The following is a 26,877-nucleotide window of genomic DNA, read 5'->3' on the forward strand; positions in this document are numbered from 1 at the left end:
TTTTCAATTGTGTTTGATTTATTATTATTATAAATGAATGCGGCATAATTACAGAGACAAAAATATTACATTACATTTTTTTTCACATAATATCTATATATGTTTCAGATTTTTTTTTATAATTAAACGAACAGGTTTTTAAAATTATATTTATACAAGTTAACAAAATACTATTTACTTTGCATTTTACTATTACAACATACATAAATATTTGATACATTATACAGTCTTTGTAGTAAGAACAAACATAAAGAAAGGCATTAGGAATGCATTAAAACATAATTTAAGAATTAACTCACAATTAATTGAAATTCTGAATTACAGTAATATGAATATCGTAGAAGAAATTGAAAGAATATTAAGTATTTTGCGTTTTTATTTTTAAACAAAATACACAAATTACCGCAAATTTCTTTATTTTGTTCTATGGATTTTCAAAAAGAATAAATTCAATTTACCACAAAATTATACACTTTGCAAAAGAGAAAGCGAATGCAAAAATATTATCTAACTAATGTATTTTAAAGATATAGTTAGTTATTTAAATATAATTTTCCAAAAAAAAAAAAATGCTTCCAACAAGTAAAATGTATTAATAGCGTTGTATTTCTTCAATAATTCATTTTATAAAATAAAGTATTTATTTTTTACGAATATTTTTTCTATATCATTGGAGGAACTGACGTCCAGATAAGATAAAAGATCAAAAATAATCAATTATATATATATATATATATATATTTTTAAAAAAATCTCCCTATTCCATAAATAAATAAATTTATGTCTATAATAAATTAGATAGAAATATTTCTATTTTGCTCATATTTCAATAAATGACTTTAATACTAAATCTAATTTCACTTCTTCCAATTTACACAAATTATTTTTAGTATAAACGAAAGAAAAGTTTACATTCTCGCAAAAACAAACGCGATCTATATATTTTTTTTAAAAATTTAAAATATATCATATTTTCATTTCTACAAAGATATTTTACGTTTAAATAATAATAATAATAATGATAATAGTGTACTCAGTTAATTAAACTGTACAATTCATATAGTGCAACTTTCTTTTAATAATATTCAAACTGATATCTAATAAAAATATAAATTTTTACTGTTTTTAATACTTAATAATAAGTATCTCTACCTAAAGACGATAATTTGAAACTTAATTCTATTCGTGTATCTGTAAAATAAATAAATAAATTTCTAATCTATATTTTATTATTATTATTATTGTTATTATTATTATTATTCCGTGACTAATTTTTTAATTTAGGCATTGTCACCTACGTTTGGACTCATATGCGGGCGACGTTGGAGGGTAAATTAATTAAACTCAATTAAATTTTTTATAAAACAAAGAATGAAAATAATGAATTTATTTTCTATGTTATTAATAAATGTTTTAAAATTATAGCATCCCCAATTTGTAAAAATGTGCTTTCCTTCTGATTCAGTGTACCGCGTACTCTGCCATTACTGTATTCATTCGGCATTACATCCTAGTATTAACATAGAAGAAGTTGTTAATTACATTTTATATTATGCACAAACTCTAATCGTTAAAACGACAAATATTAATAATTAAATCTTGATCTTAATATTTTTCCATGACATAAATCGTGTTTTGGGCGGGATCGGACATTAAATACGACACAAGAGAAACTATAGAAAAGGGAAAATTCGTTATAGTATTTCTTATTATTAGTTTTATCTGAAAAAATATTTTACGTATTTATATTAAGATTACTTGTGATGCATAGAATTAATTAACGATAACGAAACATTAAAGCCTGAAAATAATAATAATAATAAAACCCTTTGGTGTCGTAGTTACGAAAAATTATCCGTAACCTTGCGGAATTTTCTTAGGGTAGTGTATTCCTATTGTAGCTATTCCTCATTTCCTGAACGGGTGTTTGCTATCACCTAATTCAAACAGTTAACTAATTGCTTGAGATTAGAGATCCGCACTGAAAATTTTGCGATATTTTGGAATCAAACCATGGACTACGCGTAACAAAGCACGTTTGTTAACTATTAAACTTCACAGATGCTCAACAATAATATTTATTTTATTTTATTTTATTTTATTTATTAGGCAGCAAACAACATATGCTTCCATAGTTGTGCCGGGGTAGTGCGTATCACTTGCATGGCTCCGTTGCTGTTTTTATTTTATATAAATTGATAAATTAACCTGTGAGTATTTTACGTATACTGATAATATTTAATGAAATTAATATTGTTCAAGATCAAATTATGTTGCAAGAAAACGTGGATATATTAGCTAAATGGTCAGAGAAAGAGAGAATCCTACCTTTGAATATTACCGAAACTCAAGATATAACTTTTTTAGGAAGACTGGACTTTTGTCTCCTAAATATGTAATTGGGAATCAGGAAATTCAATTTGAAACTTATGTTACAGATCTCGGATTAAAACAATAATTATTATTATCCACCTTTCATTTGTAATTGTATAGCAACAATGAAGAAATTTAAAACTGTTTTTGATTAATTTCAATCCGTATTTTCTATTGTTCCTCATCAATTTCTGAAGTTATTAAATGGTCTTTAATTCCTTGTTTTTCTTTTGTGTATTTTCTGTGTGTATTTTTTTCTTTCTTTCCTATGTGTGTGTTTATATTTTGGTGACCATTTGAACTGTGTGCTGTGACTTTTCGTACCATTAACTCTATCGATTTTTGAGATACTTATTTGATTTTCAGTTTCTATTGTTTGTATTAACAGATCCTATATGCATGTTAAATATATTTACTTTTTACCCGCATGTAGCTGGCTAAGCTGTTTACAGCCAAATAAACTCTTTTTAAAAAATTGTTATTACATATCTAAAACTTAAAAGTTGAATGTTTTTTTCATAGGTGCTTTCGTAACTATCGGTACCTGTTTTTTCTTTTATCTATTTATGAATGGTCATTCTATTATCCTGTTGCAGTAAACGTCCGTACTTTCAGCTATTAAAATCACAAAATGTAATACTATTACATAGTATTTTATTATGAAATATAAACTCTCACTTTTGATTTTAAAAATATTCATTTTTCAACCATTTTTATAACTAGGATAGCAAAACAAGATAAAAAGAAATTCAATATACACGGAACAAACAAAGTGCAGGAAGAAAAAGAAATTGTACGTAGTAATATATATGGTATACAATTACGTATATAAAAATTATAAATAACATTTTGATACAACATATTTCATTACTCACTTTAACTCCTTTTTATACAAGTAAGTGTATCAAGAGGTTCAGAAATATTCTGTATTTTCTGTTGGACTGTAGAAATAATTACAATGCAAGCCCTTAGAATGCCAAGTTCGATGCTAGTCTGTGGTATATATATATATATATATATATATATATATATATATATATATATATATATATATATATATGTTTGGTTAATAAATAATGCATACGGATTTTTTTTAATACACTACTTCACTACTTACCAATCATTTTTGTCATTTTGCCGATCACCCATTTGAGCAGTTGATAGAGCAGAGAAGCACGAAACATAAAACCTAACAAATATACTTCTTAAAATTTACATACATTATTATTATTATTATTATTATTATTATTATTATTATTATTATTATTATTATTATTATTATTATTATTAAACAAGTGTGTGTCAGTATTAGGATTATGTATGTCATTGTTGAAAGAAATCGATCATTATATATAATCAACTTCACATATTAATTGCATCAGATTGACAATGAAATGACATTCTTTTAAACGTCATTAAAATACTACCTTTCTCTTAAAACAAATAATGAGAATTTACCCTGACGCGTCATTTTGTCCAGATCAATGTGATCTATCCATTCATAAAAGAATTATTAATAGTTAAGCCAAAATTAAATCGAAAGAATTAATAATATCTCAATAGCCATGCTCTTTATTGTCGTCTTCCTAGTGTCACAATGAAGAGCATGATTAGTGTATACTTCAGTACAAGTGTCATATTAATAAGTCGTGTGATTTTATCGTACAGCTTCTATTTTTAAGCTTACGATTTTTTTACTTTTTTCTCGATTTTTTTCTGATCACCCGGATATATACTTTTGTTTAATGTCGTATTGTTTGGTATATAGACCACCTGCGTGATTGACATGAAGTAGACGCATCTGCTTGCCATTCTTTTCCACACCCACATTTCCCCATACAGTACAATATTCAACCAAAACATTTTATAAGTCTATTCCTCAACTGTAAATTCAAGGTCCCACAAAATGGTCTTTTCTTTCTCCTAAAGGCTTCTTTCGCCATTTCTATCCTTGCTTCTGTTATATCCACGTTCACACTTCATATAATCACTAATAATGCTACCCATGTAACGAAAACTAGTCACAATGTTCTACTTTCTTGTCAATTTCATAGTATTAACGTGCAAGTTTATGTACGGCATCAATTTTTAAATTTACTAAAAGAAAACTCTTATTTTCCCGATTTTCTCAAAAACTACGCATACGAATTTACACTCGCCGATAACATTTTGTTCGGCTTGATGAGAAGTATCGATTATTACGTGCTTAATCTTCCGACATTTTCCTCCTATTAAACCCTAATAATATTGAAGAAATTAATAATATGGTAGAATTAGTATATTGTAATTCTTACACCTTTTCAACAACTTCAAATACTTTTAAATTTGGTTCTATATACACTGTATAATACAGTACGTGTACCATACATCCGAGCTTGATTTTCAAACTCAGTTTTCTCCTCAGCGAGCGGCCATAAATTTCGTAAAGTTCATTGTTCTGTCAGGTGACCCACAGAGACCGTTGTGTAGTTCTCTTTTCGAAACTTCACTCTTTTTCCCGCGTACCATCCATCGTGAAATTGACATTTCGGTTAAGCTTCTTCTCCATTGGAACAAAGCTAAGGCTCTCTGCATGTCCGAGAAACTTGGAAGCGCGAAGTAATTGATGCTACATAATGGAAAGTAAAATTACCGCAGCAGATTCCCACGGGGACCTTTAACTACTAGAAATATATATCCTCTGCTTGATACTCCAGCCACCTGCCCGACAATTTGTTAAACTCGTAGACGTAAAACTTGTCCCCGAAACAAGGCAGGGACAAGTCGAGTAAGTTCGCTTTTCTTATTTTGAACGTTTCAAGTTTGAAAAAGAAAAATAAAGTTGGAATTTAACAGTGCTGTAAGAGAGAGAAATTTCAGAGTGTGTTTTCAAATATCATACACGTTCTTGTGTTGTGTGCGCATATTTGGCTAGAAAAAGGAATGGACTATTTCATTACATAATTACCATCTCCCTCTCCCTCGTCCATCATTTTGTTATGCATTAACATTACGATTGGTTCATTAATATAATTCTAGCATCTTGTTCAACAGCCCAAAAATTCCATGTTCAAATAGTAGGCCATATTAGAGCACATGTATCATACACTGAATCTGAACTTAAATGATCAATTTCGGATATAATATTAAGAGGTCTCATCACTGCGAAATTAAAATACCGCTAATTTTACAGTAATTATGTGATATCTTCAAATAGATAAAAGATAATCGAAAAGTGGAACAAGACCTTCCTAGACAGTATTATTTTGCGTGAGACACCGTTATCACGACTGATTTATCTGCTTTCGATTTCCAACCATTTAGAAAATCGGCATTTATTTTCGCGTTTCTAAATAACAGCAAACGAAAAGCTACTAGGTAACTCGTGATAACGGTACCTCATGCAAAATAACATCGTCTAGGGAGGTCTTGATCCACTTTTCGATTATCTTTTATCTATTTGAAGATATCACATAATTACTGTAAAATTAGCGGTATTTTAATTTCACAGTGATAGAGACTCTTACGGTTTGCAAATATGTTTAGATAAACTTTTTTTGATATTATGGTTATTAACACTATAGCCATTAAAATCTTATCAGACATATGACGCGTCTGAGGAATATGTCAGTACAGAGCATTGAATTAACATTTTATCATGAACATCTTACCAGAGGCTGTGTCCGGCCAGATGTCTTTTACTTCAGTAACGTATGGTCAACATATTGTTTCGTAGTTAATGCTGTTATTTCTGGCTCTTTAGGCCAAGGTCCGATAATAAGAATTTCAAGGTTCGATAATTGTCCAATCATCTCTTGCCGTTCAGCAAAAGGCAATTAATTTTCTATGGCTCCAACAGGAAACAAACAGAGGAGAACACGCGCGAATAATTCGATTTCACAGGTGCACATTTATTGAACCTAACTTTATTCTTATAACGTTACTATGATGCCGTGAAGTTAGAATAACATGAAACATTAAGACAAGGTGGATATTGGAAGTCAGAATAATCTTCGAATGTACACAGAATGTACAGCAAAACTTATCTAACGGATTAGCACACTGACAATTTCATTTCAATTTCCATAAAAGGTTCCATTTCATTAGAGTGAAATTAAACTTATTTAAAAGCTTTATATATATATATATATATATATATATATATATATATATATATATATATATATATATATATATATATATATATATATATATATTACGTTTTTGTTAACATTTCGTTAAACAAAGGTTCCACTGTATTAGTACTTATCATGTTCATATCACTATTAAAGATTCCTAGTGAAATAAGAAATGAAGTGGGTAGTTTTACGTCCCACGATTACACTATAGGCTAAAGGAAGTTGATGATTATTGAAAATGAATGATTATGATGTATTTGATGGAATGAGAATGTGGGAGGAAACTGAACAATGCCCAAGAAAACTCACAGACACCACAAACACACAAAACACCTGGAACTGCACACGGACCTCTCACGTCAGAAGTGAACATTCCACCACCGAGCCTCCGGAAGAGTTACACGTGTTATGTCTTTAGCCAATGTTATGACTCTGCGTCGTTCCCATTTCCCCATACAAAAAAAGCAGTGTAAATAAAAGAGACAGAAGAAACCTACGGCCTACTGTTTATTTTCATTGCCTCTAGATAAATACTTAAAAGATTTTTAATGAGACATTAAATACCTAGGTATATAATATAGCATATTTCTTTTACTTACTGATAATGAGAAATCATAGTGTTATATTAGCTGATAATTGTGCTCACATACTATATATATTACCTGAGTTTTCGTGTATATTCCATCATAAGTAGGCTAAATGAATAAACATGTGGATAGACATCTTAAGGTTATATATTATAAGGTACGGTTGTGGATGTAGAAAACCAATTTGAAGGAAAACGTAAAACACAAAATAATAGATAACATTTCTATATGTCATATTTATACTTCTATTTATCTATTCACAACGACTGAGAATCAATTTATAGATAAACATAAAAAAACACACATAAAAAGAAATTAGTAAGCAAGTTGTCCAGGTACTTTATTTAAAGATACTGTAAAATTATGAAGATCTTCAATCAATTCGGTTGGTTGTAGGGATTTGAACTCGGGACTCTCAAATACGAAAGCACAAGTATATAGCTTTCTGAATATATTTATTGGATATATTAAATTGTATTGTCTTTGGTTTCAACCATTAGAACTAAGTTTTTCGATCAAAATTTATTTAAATTTTAATATAATATAATGTATCATATAAAAACAAGTAACTATGGTGTGTAGATTTAAATGTTATAAGCAAATATATATTTTATACAATATTATTAACGTATAGATCTAATGGAAGGAACAACTCCCAAAAGTTAGACACATAGTACACATCGACAGATCATTTTTTTCTTTTCTTTTTTTTCTTTTTCTTTCTTTTTCTTTTTCTTTTTTTGCTAGCCAAAGGGTTACTCGCCTTTGGCTCCCTTGCGAGGGTTACGCCCATAGGCGGAGTTAGGAATTGTCTCGTAGGGGGCACGATAAATACAAATGAGAATTGAAAGATCTTATAGATAGCATTTTTATTTTTTGTCAAAAAGTTGGGGGGCAATGGCCCCCATAGCTTCGTCTATGGTTACGCTCTCTATCCGGGGTGAGAGGTGCAGAGACTAGGGAAGGAAGGATATTGGAGGTGGTCTATGGGAAGTAATAGATCTTATTTAGCCGGAGAAAATAATATGTTTCAGGGTAATTTCTCATGCCTGATTTCTGAGATAATCAAGGAAAAATAAAACTTCATGAACTTAATGAAGTTAAAAAGTATGACGTTAGTTATCAATAATATTTCTTTTAATTTACTATACCATTTTCATTTTTCTTGTTCATTTATTTAGGTAATGTAGGCCTATGTGCAAATAATATACTGCTAACTATCACATTTGTATCTGCTGTTGTTTGTCTTTTCCCTATGGTCGCACATTCTTCTAGCAGTAACAGATATACTATGAGCACGATTACACATATTCCTAGCAGTAACACTCATATTCCTAGCGCGGTCACACATACTCCAGCATACTTTTACTTAGCGCGGTCACATATACTTTTAGAAGTAACTCATACACTCCTAGCATGGTCACACATACTCCTAACACTGTCACACAACTCCTCATGCTGACACACATTACTTGTTAATATTGTGTTAAAGATTAATTTTAAATGAAGCTAACTTTTAGAAAGAAGAACATACATGTAGGGGCCTAAAAAATATTCTTTTCAGTAAGTACTAAGTTTACTTGAATAAATTACTAGTATATTCATGTCTCCTCAATTATACTTTATGTGCAATTTAAGATATTTAAAAATCAAAGCAGTTTAGCTTTAACTTAAAGAAAATCCGATTGTAAAAATACATACCGTTAAAGCGTACTTAAAATCGCTCAAAATACGCTTTGAATAGCAGATGTAATTTTATTTATTGGATTTGTTATTTTGCCTAAAGTTGGAATGTGTCACACCTTATTTTTTTGTATCAGCTTATAGGAAGACTTAAGATTAGTGTAAAGCAGTGTTCTCTATAGATATTCTATTTTAATTTACCTAAGTGTACTATACCTCTATTCAAGAAAACTGTTCATTTTATTATAGTTTCGAGCATCAAAGTGAGCTTAAAATATAATAATCTAATCTAACACCAAGCGTAATGTTTTCAATCTTTTTCTTTTAAAGTGAGGTGACATGAAATAAACTTTCTTCAAAATACATAAGTAAAAAAAAGAATCATTAACACTTTTCAAAAGAACGAGATCTAGAATTAGCAGTGGTCGAATTGAGACGGTATGCTATGGTATGCCATACCGCCTTTGGTTTTTCAGTAATGAAGGCATACCGCCTCTGGCTTTTCAGTGATCAAGACATACTGTCACTGGAAAGTAGATGATAAATATCTTTAATAAATCCATTTTTGTACACAGTAATTGGCGAATTGCTTTGCACGTAAAAAGAGTTTATTTCTTATGTAGAAATAATTTCTAAGTTGACAACACCGACATTTTTGTTATCTCTTTCCTATCTTTGTATTTAAAATGAGGTGTCTTCACACTTCTTCTAGTTTATATTTTGATGTCCCGTATTGAATTATTTCTTTCTTATGTATGTGTGTCTTTTTATCTTAATGAATATAAATGTCGTGTTTTGAGCTTGGGCGGATTTAGGGGTTGTCTGTTGTGGGGGCTGATCTTTCGGGGGTTTGGAATATTCCTCAGTCGAGTCGGGGTCCGGGAGTTTTCCCGCAGAAAATTGTTCAGATAAAACTCGGTTTTTGAACATTTTCGTGCATAATCATCTCTAGTACAACATAAGGGGATATTTTTTCAGAAAGTTGTTGGCTGGGGATCAAAGTCTCTCAATGCCCCCTCCCTCTTCCCCGTAACTACAGAGAACCCCTCCAATGGTTCTCAGTCATTATGTAAATAGAAATGGAATCTTTTAGACAACATACTCTCACTGTATTTCAACATTCAGATAGCCGGTATGTCGAGTCAAAATCGTAATAGAACATACCGCCTCTGCTTTTTTCCACTTCAAACATTTGAGTATTAGCAAATAGTGACAATAATAACAAATCAAAACAGTTAGTGCTTTCTAGTAAACTATTATTAGGGGTCTATTGAGTTGTACGTTATATGTAATATCATACTAACTTAATTAAACAGGTACTGTTCAACAATAAATAATTTTCTAATCGACTTTATTCAAAACAATGGCAATATACTACTTTGCACTTCCTTTTTTACCTTTTTATTTCATTTATTTATTTTACAATATATAATGAAACGTTTTTGAACTGTATTCATTTCGTTGTTATTCAAAATATTGCAAATACCAAGGAACAAGATACAGTTACATTGAGAAAGTTACGTTCTACATTTTTAACGTAACTTTTTTCTTTGTGTTTTGCAGTATTTTGAACAACAAAAGTAAACACAGTAGCTCTGAAACGTTTTATACTATTAGTCATAAATTAAATCTTACATATAAAAAAAAAAACAAGAAAGAAGAAGACAACAAGCGCGTAAAGTAAAAAAAAAATCGTAACAATTTCTTCTATAAAATTTGTAGTTTAAAAGTTTGAAACAGTTTCTTGTGAGGCATAAAACGAACCAAAATTTAGGTAAATATTGTAATAACATTGAAAGCTACCTTTGTCCTACTTTTAAGAAAACGAAGTGTATTGCATATTCTTAAAACGTTTGAATGTAAAAACAATAAATAAATAAAATATAGAAGGCTTATTTTCGTAAAAATGAGAAAAATAAAAGAAAAATCAATAAAGCATAAATAAAAAAATACGAGTGTCCATATTCATTTTCAGGAGAAAACTATCCCACTCCACTGATCTTTCTTTGTACATACAAAATACCGTGACAATATTTAGCGTTGTTTCCCCAAAGTGCTACATTTGACGCATTTATGTTTATTATTAGTATTTGATGGATATGTATACAGCAATAATAGTTTGTCATCATCTTTACTATACAAGTTGAGCCGTAGAGTAAATATTGGTTGGTGCTCTCTCTGTATATATACCATTAGTTAATATCATACCTAGGCAAGAGCCGGAGTGGATATCTCCTCACATTATTAAACACAACCGAAAAGGGGGTTATTCAGGGTTTTGTAAGGAAGGTAGGTTGGTTGAGAAGACGAAAGTGGGAGGGGGTAGGGAGAGAATTGGCTGCTTAACTCCACAAGTCCATCCATCTACTTACTACTCGTAATAAACTAAGCACAAGGAAACATTTGCACAAGTTGTGTGAAGCGCGCGTATCTACTGTAGAGCGAGCTGTCGAAAGGTTGCCATCGCACGCGGAGTATCCTAGTGTTTACTGGGAGAAAAGAGTCAAGACAGCCGGCAGAAACGCAGCGCTGGCTTGATATACATATAAATTGCTCGTAACAAAGCTTCGCTTGGCACAGCCCGGGAGGTGATTTGCAGTTACAATTCAGAGATATTTTCGTTCAACAAGCAGTTATTCTCTTAACGTAGTACTTTTTTTTTTTCTTTCGTTGTGAAGTCAAATGTAGCTACTACTTAGTTGCTAACGGACCGTTGACTCCTAAATTGCAGTGACGAAGAGTCAAGAGAGTTGAACTTTTGGTCACCTCACAGTCACGAATACATTGTGTCTTCTCGTTCTCTTGTTTCTTCAATCTTCTCCTTTCCCTGTTCTCTTCACTTAATAGCATAATTTGCGTATGTTCTCTCTCTCCCTCTCTTTCTCCTTACTACGTATATAAGGCCTATATATTTATATAATTGAGTTTTTAACATTGTTTTAATTATGACTTGATTTCATGCTGCAACGATTTCTAAAGGAAGGCTTTCCTTCTTCAAATTCTAATTTAGCGCGCACAATTAAATTTCACTCGAATACCAAATTTGACAAATAATATTCCTTAAGAGAAACGTTCTAATTATCCTTGTAATGCAGACTATATATATAAATTTATGTTAACGTTATTAATCTGCGATAAAAAAACACATGTACTAAAAAACTGCACATAATGCGGCCAGGTAGCGTGGCCCTGTAGTCCAGCTTCATAACCTCGATGTTGTATATGATGGCCTCCCACAGTGGCGAATCTAGCCCAGTTTTTTGAGTGACAAAAGTAAATGAAATTATTTATATAGCTATTTTTGAAAGTTAAGTTTATAGTAAACTCATGTTACACCTATCATAATTTGTGTTAACTGCCTCCCAGTTTTTATTTTCTAGATCCGCCACTGGCCTCCCACCTTTTAGAGGCTAATAAAACAGAAAATATTGTAGATAGAAACTTGGTTATTCATATATATATATATATATATATATATATATATATATATATATATATATATATATATATATATATATATATATATATATATATAGTTTGTTGAAAACAATTTGTATTTACTTTGTTCTGATTTGAATTACTCTGTTGTGTTGTGTGAATAATACCCCCATTAAACCCTTCCACTTCTTGATCGGCTGTAACGCTGGTTCCGTAGTATTTCGTCCGAGTAGCGTTTCGTCCGAAGACAAAATCCGTAGCATTTCGTCCCGGTGTAGTAGCGTTTCGTCCCAATGCAAATCCATGGCAGTTCGTCTCGAGCTACCGTTATGTTTATTGATTAGTGAACAGACTAATGAGTAGAGTTTCGTCCAGTGACCCACACAGGTGATGACTCATACGTCGATCAACCGGTAATTCTGAAACTTAATCTAGGTGGCAGCACAGCCGGATAGGCCTACTAGGCACTTCGAACACTTGCTAACGAGCGTTCTCCAATGGAAGTACGGGACTCAGGATGCGTGCTGCCTTACCTTTTTGAAGCCAGCAAAAGTGGAGGAAGGATGACTATATATCCACAGTATCACAGAAGACCACGAAAAACTGACTGAATTTTTCATTACTTTGTTGACCAATGGTTTGAAAATCCACAAATATCAGTTGACATGTTGAACTGCTACCAAAGGCGACACCGAACAAGTAACGTTGTAGAAGATTGGAACCATCGCATAAACCCAGTTGTGGGTAAATCACACCCCCGAGTGAAAGTTTTGGTTGTAGTCTTGTAAAAAAAAAAAAAAAAAAGGAGAACGTTCAGATGCGAAGCTTATGAGGATGAAGTTGAATTTAGAGGGGGTGAAAAGGAAGAAAAAATATGTTTCCATGGATGACAGAATTGTAAGAGCAACTGAGTCACTGGAAAAGTCAGGAGACGAGCTTTTTAAGAAATGTCTCTTACATAATCCTTATAGATTAAAGAGAAAGGAAAGCCGTTAGGACTGACATATGAAAATATTGGACGAAGCTATGTAACAAAGCGCTGGCTGAAATTATATTTGTGGGACTAGACCTTAAGTTTTAAGGTCGCGTGAGGTAATTCCGTGATTTCTTAGTTTATAAAAAATTAAAAAAAAATAATCCATGAATTAACCGCGTGGGTCCATGAAATTCGTGGGTTAGTTATTATCCCTTTCGTATATGTTGAGTGCCAAGCTTATATAGCAGGTCCACCTCTGTCAGAGAGGTGCCAATAAAAGAGGGCACGCAGTCCAGGCTGGTGGCAACAGTGAAGCTTATCGCACTGTAAACTTAATAAATGTGTGTGTGTGTGTGCTATGTGTTTGTGAGTGTAACTACTGGACGAAACGCTACTCGAATCCTAAGTTTCGTGGAATTGGGACGAAATGCTGCTTGGGACGAAACGATACGACACGTGATGGGATTGGGACGAAACAATACTGGGACGAAACGCTACTTGGGACGAAACGACACGACACGGAAACGCTGTTCGTGGAGGGTCAAGAGGAATGGAACTCATCGCTTTCGCTCACTACTCTCCTGCCATATTCAGTCGTCATTATGGTTTGGTCAGGTACGCACGCGATTTTTCTTTTTTTGTTTGCAGTACAAAAAGCTTTGCGCTTAAAGTTTGCTATTACACGTAATGAAAATGTTGTTGATCGGAAGACTATCTCGTAGTGTGTCTAGAATTTCTGAACAAGGGTTCAGCATTGAAAACAATATCATCTGGTCGACCCAAAAGTGTTCATATACCTGAGAATATTGAGACTGTAAGACAGTCTCTTTTGCAGTCCCCAAAATGTCCTGCAAGGAAGCATGCTGCAGCTCTTGGGTTTCCTAGGGAGAGTACAAGAAGAATTTTACATTATTACAAACTATTGCAATACCATTTTATATTTTTCAATATACAACTTTCTATCTGCAATATTTTTAGTTTTTTCAGCCTTTAAAATGTGAGATCTTTTTGTTGGGTCACCCTGTTTACGGACGTAAAATACAATAACTCTAATTCAAACTTCATTTCGGAATTCTTTTATTTATAATAATTCAATGAATCATTGCTAGGTATAAATTTTTTGAGAATCGAATGTTAGCCAATTGGAATTTGAAAAAAAATCGTTCCCAATTGATCATTCGGAGAAATCAAACGTTGTTCATCCTATTTCAGGTGTAGGATGCTATTACAACTCCAGTATATAAAATAAATAAATGAATAATAATGATCGAGCACTTTTGACATTCAAAGACAAAAATAATTTGTTTTAAGAAAATCACAATTTTATGTATTGCCGAAAGCCGCAATCTTAAGAAAATTATAAGGCTTATCGTCACCAATATTACAGATACGGCTTTCTGCTCGTGCCAATTAATGCCCCATAGTCATTTGATTTTGCCCGATGTTGCCCATTCGGCCAAACCTGAAAATAATGCTCTTTTATCTTTGGATGGGTGAATTGGTAACAAAAGATGAACGAGGATTGTGTTTGGATAATAAATTAGAAGATCTGTTCAACTTCAGACATTGAAAATAACAATCTTGGCGATAGACTCCTGCACTGAATAAAGAGTTGATCTTGCCCTTTATAACTCTGGGTTACATAAGACCAAAAAATACGAGAAGAAACTCAAAGTCAACTGACAGCACCTCAAATAAAATAATAATAGTAAAGTTAAATGTTTTTAGTGCAAATGGAAATGTGACAAATATCACTGTTTACTGTTTGAAATTATTTGAGCGCGATTATTCTTTGATATCCAAACAAATGCGGTTTACTGTAATTATATTTATGATAGTCTTGAAATATAACCAAATGGTATATCAATGATCTCACCACGCTGCAGAAATGACCATTATATATTCGGGGCTACCTCCTGGATCGCGCAGACCCAATTCCACTATTCAACCAAGTTCGCGCTCACTGTCCTCAGTAGGACTACCAAATCTCAGGCTCACTATTCTCAAGGGCTCATGCTCATTAATCTCAAGGACGTTCTCACTATCTCAGGCTCACTGACCTAAATGGGGCTCACGCTCACTAAGCTCAATGAGACTCACCCTACCTAGGGTTCACTATGCTCAATGGGACTCAAACTCACTAATTGCAATGAAGCTCATGCTATCTTTGCCTCACTATCCTCAACAGAAAACATGCTTGCTAATCTCAACGATTCTCACGCTGTGTCAGACTCATTATCCTCAATGAAACTCAAACTCACTAATTTCAATGAGGCTCATGTTATCTTTCCCTCACTATCCTCAATGGGGCTCACACTCACTAATCTCAATGAGGTTCATGCTATGTCTGCCTCACTATCCTCAAAAGTGCACATGCTTGCTAATCTCAACCAGGCTCACGCTATGTCAGGCTCACTATCTTCAATGGAGCTCACGCTCACTAATCCCAATGAGTTCACGCCAGCCCATACTTAAAGTAGTTCTTGCCCAAGCTCGCTTTTAACCTTAAAGAGGCTTGGGCTCTCTAACTTCATTGAGTTCGCACTCGCTAAGGACTGATTTTCACTATTATCAATGAGAGTTCCGCTTACTGGGACTCGAGTCCTGGCTCGCTATCCTCTATAGGAATTGCGCTTACATGGGCTTGTGCTATATTGTTGAGATTGGGTCCCAGTCAGTCCACGAGACGAGTTTGTGGAATTTGGACATCTTCCTCGCTGAGCTCAAATATATATAGGAGTTAATTAGTGACAAATTGTTGCTTGAACTTATGAAATTTCTCTGATGCACTGCGAAATAGATTAGACATGACGTAGCAATATAAAAATGTATGAACTCATTCCAAATATTCTTGGGATCTAATATGAAATAATTATACAGCTTATAGTGTTTTTGTGTGAAGGAGACGGAACCCAGAATGACCTAATTACAGTAAAGATTACTGATATATGTTTAAGATATTTATTACTTACTTGCTATTGAATTGAATGTGAAAAATGTTTCATTTCAGCATCAGATGATTATTATTATTAAATCTTGTTATTTCCCGAAATTCAAAGCTTTATAAACACAGTGAATCAGTGGTAGAGTGTTCACTTTCTATGATAGGGGTTCGATTTCAAGTCATGTGAGTTTATGGTGAACAACGTCGTTCAAGTTGGTTACCAGACAAGAGCCGTGTTTGTCTCGTCGGGAAAAGCTGTCGCGAAAATATCTCATTTCGTCTCCTCTCGCGAGCAACTCTAAACATAGTTTTCATGGGATTCCGCGAACGTTCTCCCGTTTCCTCCCACATTTTCATTCGTTCAATTCTTTTATAATTATTCATTTTCATTAATAATCTAGTTCTTTTAACTCACAGGACATAATCATGTGTCGAATAATAATAAATTTAATTTCATTTAATTAAACTTTGGATTGCAATATGTGGAGGAAAAAAAAAACGCTACCTACCTTTCTTGAGAACACTTATCGGGCGTCTGAATTTGAAAATATTGATCCGTAATCTTGCCAGGATATACGTACAAATCTGAAAAGAACAAAATAATAAATAAATATTACTAATAATTTTCACTGAAAGACCCACAAAATGTATCCTTAAGTAGAAAAATGTTTGTCAAACTATTTGGGATTAATATACCACAATAAAAATACATTACTATATTCTTCTATGAACCAACAGAAAGCGAATCCAATTAAAACTTATCAATTTATTGAGATGAAATTTAAAACTTTATCTCTAATTCTCCACAACAAGAAATTACTAGATAATAAATCACGTTATCAAAGGAGAAGTACTGTATAAGTCTCTATTACCTACTTATAATAAAGAGCATTAAAAAGTTTGAACACTTTAAGAAAGCCAAGTTTGTTTGGTATTCGTTTGTTTTATAGAATTTGTGTTATCGTTCAGAATTTAGCAAACAAACTTCTATTTGAAGTTTCAGTGTTATCATTTCTCCCTCTCTCTCTTATTTTTCGATCATAAAAAAGTTAGATGGATTGTAAAGGCACTGCTATTACATTCAACCTTACCAAGTACAGAGGGTTCTTCAGTGATAAATTTTATGTATATATATACATACCACACAAATACGTACATAGTATGTATGTGTAATGAAAAGACATTATGAGGTCTCTCTCGATTCATCATTCAAACGAGATACACACAGACAGACTAAGAATCAAGTTGCACAAGAACGAGATAGAGCTAAAGCAGACATAATAAAAATTTACATTTAAAAACTCGTTTTACAAGCTCCACAGCGCTCTCTCTGCTTCTGGATCTTTTATGACTCTGGTCCGGTCCGTTTCAAACTGACCCCTTCTACTCTGGCAGTGCAAGAAGTACAAATAGTAGTAGCCCATTGCTGTCAACGAACATAAAGACTGGCCATTACTTTCGGCACACACAGAAAGAGGCGCGCGTGAATATATGCATTTGCACATATTCTTCTTGTATGCATTTAGTCAACTCATGCACTTTTGTGGTCATTATCAAAAGGTGTGTGTAAGTTTTTTTTTCTTTCTTTATTCATTTCTCTGTTATATTATAAAAGACTAGTGTCCGTTTTTTTTTATTATTATTATTCCTGTTTCGGTTCTTTGTAACGTCTGCCTGCAATTAGTGTCTTGTATAGCGGTAGTGTTGGACGGTGGCAAAGCATACAATAAGACCCTGGCTTTTGCTAATAGTTCATGCACGTGGACAACTGACCACTGTCCGCTACTGCAACAAGGGGGTCATAAGGTCAGTCAGAAGGGGCCACACACGATGAATATAATGAATGATGAAAGGAAGAGGTGATGTGTTTCAGAAAAGGGTCAAGCAATAAATAGTGGATGTTAGTGAGAATTTAGCGACTGTTAAATTTGATAATGTAGTCTTGTATAAACGTCAAAATAGAGTGATAAAATGTGCTAAGTTGTTAAAAAAAGAAAAAACAGGTATGACCTATACCTACCTATACTTATTCCCTATACCTACGGGTATAAAATCTTGTATATTTATTTTTCATTATATTCACAACATTATTGCTATGTTCAACAAGCTTATATGCTTGAAATTTTTAGAGCTATTACAGTTTTTTCTCTCTTTATCATTCCATAATTGTAATTATTAACACAACTTGTAATCGTTTTCTAGGGAGGGAGTGGAATAACCGTGGTTAGCAAGGTAAATTTTATGTCTGCTACGAGAATATCATTATAAATATTGTTTTTTTTTCTTGCATTCATTAAAACAGATTTATTTTTGGGTTGCATAAATAAAATGAAAATAAATGTGTTTTCCATATGATATATGCATTCTTCAACATTTACTACGTACTTAGAATTACATTAATTCAATTAGATTTATCTAAAATTGAAAATTGAAGGAAATCTTTCAGTTTTACGTCCCGACTACACTTTTTTTTTTTTTTTTTTTTTTGTAATTAAATTGCCACACATCAATGTAAAATCATTTACCCTTCATTTTGTAAGCTGATATACATTTCCTTAGATTAAATTACAAAATTTGCTAAGTTATTTTACAAATTTACAGTAAATTTATAAGAAAGTATGATATTTCAAATGATAAAATGAAATTTTACACCATTTCATATTAGTAATGTTACTTTATAGGTGTAAATTGATTTACATAGAGGACTGGCAAACAGATTGCCAACGTTTTTTTTTTTTTTTTTTGTAAATTTAGCTTGTCCACCACAAAGCCCACTTGGCTCGAGCTGGGATCGAACCAAGGGTCTTCCCACGCACCAGAGGTGAACGCTCTACCACCCAGCCACCGCGCCCCCTATTAACTAAAACTGGTTACTTAAGTTTAGCTTAGCTTTTATAAGCGAGTCTTAACTTGATTTATTAAGTTTTGGTTACATTAAGTTAGGTAAACTTCAGTTATGTAACTTAAGTTTCGGTTACTTTAAGAACATCATTCCGATCTTTTCAAGCTTCTGCTCATATTTTAAAAAATACCATACCTAATTAATAATAATTAACTTTTGTATAATTTCCTCCTTATGTGTTCTTCTTTCAATTACAATAACAAGTTTGAATTATAAAATTAGACTGTTGATAGTCATAGAATAGACTTCATATGATTTCTTTCCTTATGGGTGAATGGATTTTTATAGACTTTTATAACATTGTAGTTCACAGTTTATTTACAAAGCTTCCAGTATAGTGAAAGATAATGTTAACAAATTGTATTACTTACTAAATGGTATAACTCATTTATAGGCGGTATTTTCAAAAATAATAATAATAATAATAATAATATATAGTAGAGCGTTTGTAAACTAATTATAACGTCGCGCCGTTAAAAATCTGGTTATGCATTGCTTAACGACGAAAAGCTTAATTAAAGCAAACAGCGAAGGCTAATTTGCATTATAGCATTTCATAAGTATGATGAAACTACATTAATTATAAAATTTAATTATTATTTACTTTATCTTATTGCAAAATTTTGTAGAAAATACAAATATTCTCTGAAATTCAACAAATAGTATAAATTTGTTTATTTTACTGCTTTAATGTTGTAAAATTTGTATTGCGACAGAAATCTCGTAAATCTATCTTTGTTAATAATAATAATAATAATAATAATAATAATAATAATAATAATAATAATAATAATAATAATAATAATAATAATAATAATAATAATAATAATGGACAATCGTACGGTTGTAGTTAGTATTCATTCTTAGCAATCGAACGGTTTGCCACCTGATCTAGGTTTTCCCTGGTTTTTACTGCAGCCTAAAAACTAAATTCCATTAATGGTACATTTAACCACAAGTCCTGACCGATACTCGTCCAATTTATCATTATCATTATTATTATTATTATTATTATTATTATTATTATTATTATTATTATTATTATTATTATTATTATTATTATTATAGTTCCAATATAGCTCAGTCTGGCAGGCTGTATTTGAATGTACGTTAAAATCAAAAATTGATACTGATGGTCAGGAGATATTGATTAATAAAGTAATTAATGATTAAGGCTCTGATTTTTATGATATGTTATATTTTTGCTTTTATATATTTAATTAAATATAAACACATTTCTGACTTTTTGTCTAAATGAAAAGATGAGCTTTTATTGATCATATAAGTGCATATTTGAACTATATTCTATTCTAGCTTTAGGTGATAATTGAGCGCATGAAATGGAGTGCACCGCCATATTAAAAATTCAATTAGAAAATAGTTGAAAACTATCTTCAGTCGAACCTGTTTATCTTTTTAAAAATGTAAACGCTTTTCTTTTGTTAGCACTATAAAAACACTATATTATTTTATATTTAGAACATTGTTATCATCGTTGTACTTTTAAATTTCCGTAAAATCGAACTGGCCAGATTTTGCTTAGGAGGGATACAAATCCTCTACGTAAGTAAATTTTCATTTAAAATGTATGTAAGTCTCAAACTGAGTTAGGGGGCAGTTGTACATCCCTGGAGCTCTAAACGACACCTCTGTTCTGAATCTATACACTGAATCATGAATATCTAATTTTCTTAGAACTTTCATTTCTCTCTTGATGTTAAATAGTGTATCTGAATGATTATTCATTTGTGGTTGCGCGCGAGGCCCCTTCTTCGATTCTAGATTTGTTGTTGATCTAACTTCATAATCCTATTAGTTAGTTATGATACTTGAATTAAGAGGTAGGAAGAATATCTGGATAACGTAAAATAGCATCATCAGAAACCAGGTATGTTAGCACACATCACTCAAATAACAAACCATCAGCTCTGATGTAGTCTCTTGTGAACTAGAATGGACAGTTCTTTTGAATATGAAGTGGGGCCGCGGTGGCTCATTAGTAGAGATCTCATCTCTGGTGCATGGAATCCTTGGTTCGATCCCAGCTCGCGCCAAGTAAGCTTTGTGGTGGACCAACACAGTGTGCGTTGGTTTTCTTAGGGTTCTTCCGTTTCCTCCGGCTTCCTTCATTCCATAATTTCATTCATTTCTCATCTTCACCGTATCCTTTAGCTTAGCCGGCGTAATCGTGGGACGGAAAACTTTAAGATTTCGAATATGAACATAGTACAACGTCTTCATGGCTTAATTATTAAATAACGTTCTTGCCTTGAAACTAGGGATATGAGATCTATTTGTGTTGTGGGCAGTAGCGTACCCAGGAATTTATTTCGGGGGGGGTTCAAACTAAATATGAAGCTATTTTATATTAAAATTGCTAAAATTGCCCCTAAAATTAGGCTAAATTTTTAAAAAGTCGAAATTTCGGGGGGGGTCCGGACCCCCGTGTCCCCCCCCTTCCGTACGTCCCTGGTTGTGGGCATTTCAATTATTATTTATTCTAAGTTCAAGACAAAAAAGAATTTCTTGAATTTTAAATTCAAAAATATTACAATAATAATAGAGGTTTGTTTATAGTGCGATTAGTCAAATTCAGCACTTTGTCAAAATCAGAAATTAGTACATTCAGAGGTGTAAATGTTTAAAATAAATAAATGAGTAAATAAGATGTTATTTTATTCACTACAGCTTTATATAAATCTTAAATTTACATATGTGAATCTATCTTAATATATGGCTTGATCTACAGCTTTAAATTAATTTTAATTTATAGGTTGATCTACAGCTTTGGGTTAATCTTATTTTATATATTGATCTACAGCTTTGTGTCAATCTTATTTTATACCTTGATCTATAGCTTTGGGTCAATCTTATTTTATACCTTGATCTATAGCTTTGGGTCAATCTTATTTTATACCTTGATCTATAGCTTTGGATTAATCTTAATTTATAGATAGACCTCTCATATGAAAACACATACTAATGTCTTATTTAAATACTTGAGAATAAGTTTTCATAACTTATCTTTATTAATTTTCTTAAGTTATTTTTGCCATTAGATCTCTAAGTATAGTGTCTTAGCACCTTACCTAAAATACTATACCTATTATACCTTATCTTCTCCTAACATTAGTAACTTAAGATAATAAGTTTGGAACTGAACAAGTTCTAACACGGGTCTATTTCTGCAATAAGTTTAAAAAAAAACTTCTATTGCTCATAAAACTCTAAGCGAAAAAACCGTATCTGGTTTTAAAGCATGCATAAGCTTATTTATAATAATAGTAATAACAAAAATTTAAGTTCACTTAATTTTATAAAGATTCTTATCCTGCCATACTTTAAGGGTAATGTGAAAAAACAAGGAATATCCATTTATGTGGTTTTTCGGGTGCTTTGTCCCATCTGTTGATCACTCTTGGTACTATTTGATTGTATATGACACATGCGTAGATGTAAAAATGTCTATATGTAAAAAGGGGCTAGAGATTTAACTATTCCTATTCTTTTTACGCGGTTTCCAATATTAAAACGCCGTTTTCTGGAAAATGCAGTTTTGTGACATTCCTTCTTTTTTCCCTTATCCTTCATTTAAGCTAACTTACGACAAACAAAAACAGACTAGTCACACATGATTGTCTATGCTTCATTAGTTTGCTTATAAACAGATGACTGAACAAATCAACTTATATTTAATTACTAATCAACGACTTCTGCAATTTTCACACGTGATATTTTAGAGGGAAAAAAACAACAGCGTTCTTTAATAGCACTTACAGGTAATCGAAATTTTAAGTAATTCTAACTAACTATTTGACTATTATTTTGACTACTCTACAAGTCTAAATAAACAGAAAAATATATATAATTGTATACCTTTCGGGTCCTTGTCTAAAGACGCGAATCGCATTGTGTGGCAATATCACAGATAAAGAACCAGAGAAAAGATTTACTAATCTATTAAGTAATTACTTATCTATTGATCGATTCTTTCTGGATGGATCGATTTACGTTAATACTAGCACCACTTCTTAGCATAACAACCCGTAGATGCTTGATCGATTTGCAAAGCAATGCTAATGATTCCAAGCTAATCTGCGACCTTGCCACAGAGTGGAATTTTGGTTTCCTACAGCGGCTGAAGAAGGCCGTAGAGGTTATGGCATTATATAGGATTTTCGCTGTATTCTATTCTGCCCTGAAGAATAGCGTTCTGTTGTTCGTGGGCGCCATTTTTAGAACACCCGATATATATATATATATATATATATATATATATATATATATATATATATATATATATATATATATATATATATATATATATAATTACCATTTGTAAATAAAAATTTAATGAAGAAAATTGTTTCTAAACTGTTTACCTGAGAAATGATAAATGCAGACTGGCACATCAAGAAGTATAATTTGATACATTTACCATTGGACTCACAGCTGCACATACCGTGGAGTAATGTGGATCGTGAAAATATAAACTATAAGAAGTTTAAACATGTTTCAGTTTTTGTAAATATAATTATATAAAAAAAAAGTAAATATATAGTTTTAAAAAACTCTACTGAAGAAAAGGAAAGCAAAAGTTCTTTTAACAGAGTTTTCTCGGCTAGGGGTTGCATGGCATAATATTCAATTTTATAGACTTACAATTTTAGTATATATATATATATATATATATATATATATATATATATATATATATATATATATATATATATATATATATATATATATCCTCTGCTTCAACTCTTCCCGCAAGATGTTATTTGTGGTTCGTTTCCTCAAAACATTTTTCCCTTTTTATAAGAAAAACTTGTAGAGAAATAATTTTGTTGAATCATATTTTCAACAGTCGTTAGAAACTTCGTTCTTCTTTCAGAAAAAAAAGGAAAAAATTCAGAGTCAATAGGTTATATACCTTATATAAGGAAAACTTAGTAAGTACCCACTCTTTAACATGAAAATATAGGCCCTTTCTCCAAATCTCATATACTTTTCTTTCTTTCTTCAATGTTGTTTGAATCGAAGTTACATTACGTTCCACAAGTCACTTTTTTTTTAAAAAAAATCATTTAATGATTAGTTTTTCCCTCTTAAATTTAAGAAAATCTTGTTCCTGATAATGCTCTCTAGTTTTTTTATATAATCATATAATTACAAAGTACTTCTGAGAAAAAAAATAATTGACAGAAGTTTTAATGATCATCTTGAGGTCTTTTTCTTTTTAATTTATACTTTTAGTACGCATCTGTTTCAAACATAGTTTCCAACTTTGTATAAGAAAGAGCAGCTACCTTGCTGCGCAAGTGCGTTTAATTAAAGTAAACTTGTCCGAAATATTTTTACGACCTATTTGACTTTGAATTCTCTGTGGATTTCCCATTCTTCTGTTAACGGTCACACAATAATAATAATCCAGTACAACGGCATAACGATTCTCAATAGTCTTTGGAAATGTCAATGATTACATGCATAGACGCGGATGTAAGTGCTTCCGCACTATGTCGACCTGTATTCAATATGACTGTAGCTGGCCCTGCGTCTACATATGCATAAATACATATAAGAGAGCAAACCCAGGATATACAGGTTTTGTCTTGAAATAACAAGCCACATTTTTCTCTCACAATTTATTAATCGTACACATACAAAAACTTCATATTCCGCATCAATACACTTTTTCTAGCGCGATGCCCATGCTGTATATGCCTTTTGAAAGTCCTCGGCCGGGATGTCCTTTAGAAGAGCCATTGTGATTGCTTAGGTGTTCTCCACAGTGCCCATATGATGTCTTTAAGCACCCGTTTTAATCAAGGGAACAAAAAGAAGTCCACCGGTTCTAGGTCGGGACTGTAGGGTGGGTGGGGAACCGTTCCTACGCCGACGGGTCAGGTAGGACGTCACAACAAAGGCGTTGTGAGATGGCACCCTTGTCATGATGCAATTTTCATAACCTTTGGAGCTCCTTTCGGACTCTGGTGACCCTGGTGTTCAGTCTCTGAAGCACTCCCTTGTAATATTGAGCAGTGACAGTCTGGCCAGCGGGGACAAACTCGTGGTGTATGATTCCTTTTGCATTAAAAAAAAAACAATGACCATGGATTTGAGTTTGGATTTCCTCATTCGAGCTTTCTTCTGGTGCGGTGACGATGGCGTGGGTCATTTGGATTTTTGCCTCTTGGATTCCGTATCATACAGTATTCAAAAATCCATGATTCATCACCAGTGATTACGTTGTCCAGGAAATTGGGATCATCCCCACAAAGTTCTTTCGGTTTCCACGCGATTCACTTTTTACGCGTCGGTCAAGACTTTCGGCACAAGTTTTGCAAAAATTTTCCTATACAATCTCGTGGACAACGGTTTTCGGTAGGTTTGACTGTTCCACCATCATATGAACACTCATGCGACGATCTGTGTTGAGCAATTCGCGCACACGCGTGACATTTTCCTCCGCTCGCGATGTTGAGGTACGTCTGCAACGGGTCTCGTCATTGACGTTTTCCTGACATTCTCGGAACGCTTTCTTTGCTTGTGAATAGGACATGCAGTAATCCCCAAAGGCTTCCTTCAGCATGTCAACACGTAACGTTGTTCTAACGTTTTCTCCATTGTAAGTACGACAAGGTCACTGCACAGTGGTTCACTCCGCAACACCTCTTGACTTGCCTAGACTACGAAAGCGACTAACCCCGGTACCGCTGCAAAGTTTAGGGTCTTTCCCAGTCCTTTTAATTGGTAGCACCGCTCGGCTTTCTACAATCGCTTCACAGTCAAGTGGGGCTGGCTACTTCCCAGACAAACCCTGATAGAAATATTCGGAAATTAATGAGGCTGATTTTCGTGAGCTAAGCAGAAGGGCCAACTATAGGTAAACTATCCATTTCTCGTCAGTTGGCTCTAAGCTTTCTTTTATTGAAATCTCTCACATAGTGGGAATCGGTTGCGAAGTGAACCGCTATTTCAGGATCATGTAATGGAAAAATGCATAGTGTTATAGACTAGCGATACAGAATGATAAAGTTTTAGAATAAACTTGAAAAATGTTCTTACCAAGACGCTTCTATGATACAGAAAACTTGCGAGAAAGATGTTTTATTGAAAATATAAATGTTTCGGTGGCACAAACCGTTCGAAGAAGTAAGAGAAGCGTTGGAGGTTAACGATCCGGAGACAAAAGGACAGCGCTTTGAATATTGCACACAAAACCTCCTCGAATAAAGAACGCTCAAATGAGGAAATCGATTGTCATAGCCTTTTCCGGCCTGTTGTACAAAACATGTTTGTAACTCCTTGATGATCAACGCTGCATTTTACATGGGAATACTTAAATGGCTGGTGAACAAGGTCGTGCGCGTTTACCCGAAGATCGCCAACAACTGTATTCTTCACCATGATAATGCACCAAGTCATGCGTCCCAGCTAATGAGAAAAGCTCTAGCAAAGCAAATTGTGACAACGCTGCCTCAATCTCCCTAACAAACTGTACTTGGCACCGGCTTACTTGTTTTTGTTTTCTCAGTTCAAAATCGGTTTCAATAAACTATCATTTTACCGATTTAAGAAAAAACGCAAACTGTTGTGACATGTGTTTTAAAAGAGATCTGTTTTCAAAACTTTCAGACAAACTACGACGCCTAGCAGAGCAACTGGCAAAGCACTGCTCATTGATGGTGATATATGTTATTTAGAGGAATTTTAATTGTATGTAGGTGTAGTGTATCTTGTAATAAACAGATTTTAATTGTCATTCTCATTACTTTCCGTAGATGTCATGAATATGTAATTACTATAATATATAATATAATGAAATCCATGCAATAGCTTAAAGTTATCTCAAA

The 26,877-nt window shown here is 32.7% G+C and overlaps 1 protein-coding gene and 1 long non-coding RNA gene across 10 annotated transcripts in view; one reads left to right on the top strand and one right to left on the bottom strand.

Moving 5' to 3' along the window:
• The window catches only part of LOC145694937 (uncharacterized), a 391,240-nt gene that overhangs the window by 91,290 nt on the left and 273,073 nt on the right, over positions 1-26,877 (bottom strand). For 6 of the 8 annotated variants that reach the window (XR_014133075.1, XM_081771718.1, XM_081771721.1 and 3 more), the window contains one exon: positions 16,629-16,704. The gene's annotated coding sequence lies outside the window, so the exon portion shown is untranslated. Of the gene's footprint in view, positions 1-13,998; positions 14,057-16,628; positions 16,705-26,877 lie in introns of those variants that run through there. The other 2 variants (XM_081771723.1, XM_081771722.1) reach the window with 2 other exon arrangements.
• LOC145694938 (uncharacterized) overlaps positions 1-26,877 on the top strand; it is a 62,196-nt gene that overhangs the window by 2,697 nt on the left and 32,622 nt on the right. The gene's annotated exons all lie outside the window — the stretch shown is intronic.

The sequence above is a fragment of the Thermobia domestica genome, chromosome 9 (assembly GCF_964235325.1).
Source record: "Thermobia domestica chromosome 9, izTheDome1.hap1.1, whole genome shotgun sequence".
Lineage (NCBI taxonomy): Eukaryota > Metazoa > Arthropoda > Insecta > Zygentoma > Lepismatidae > Thermobia > Thermobia domestica.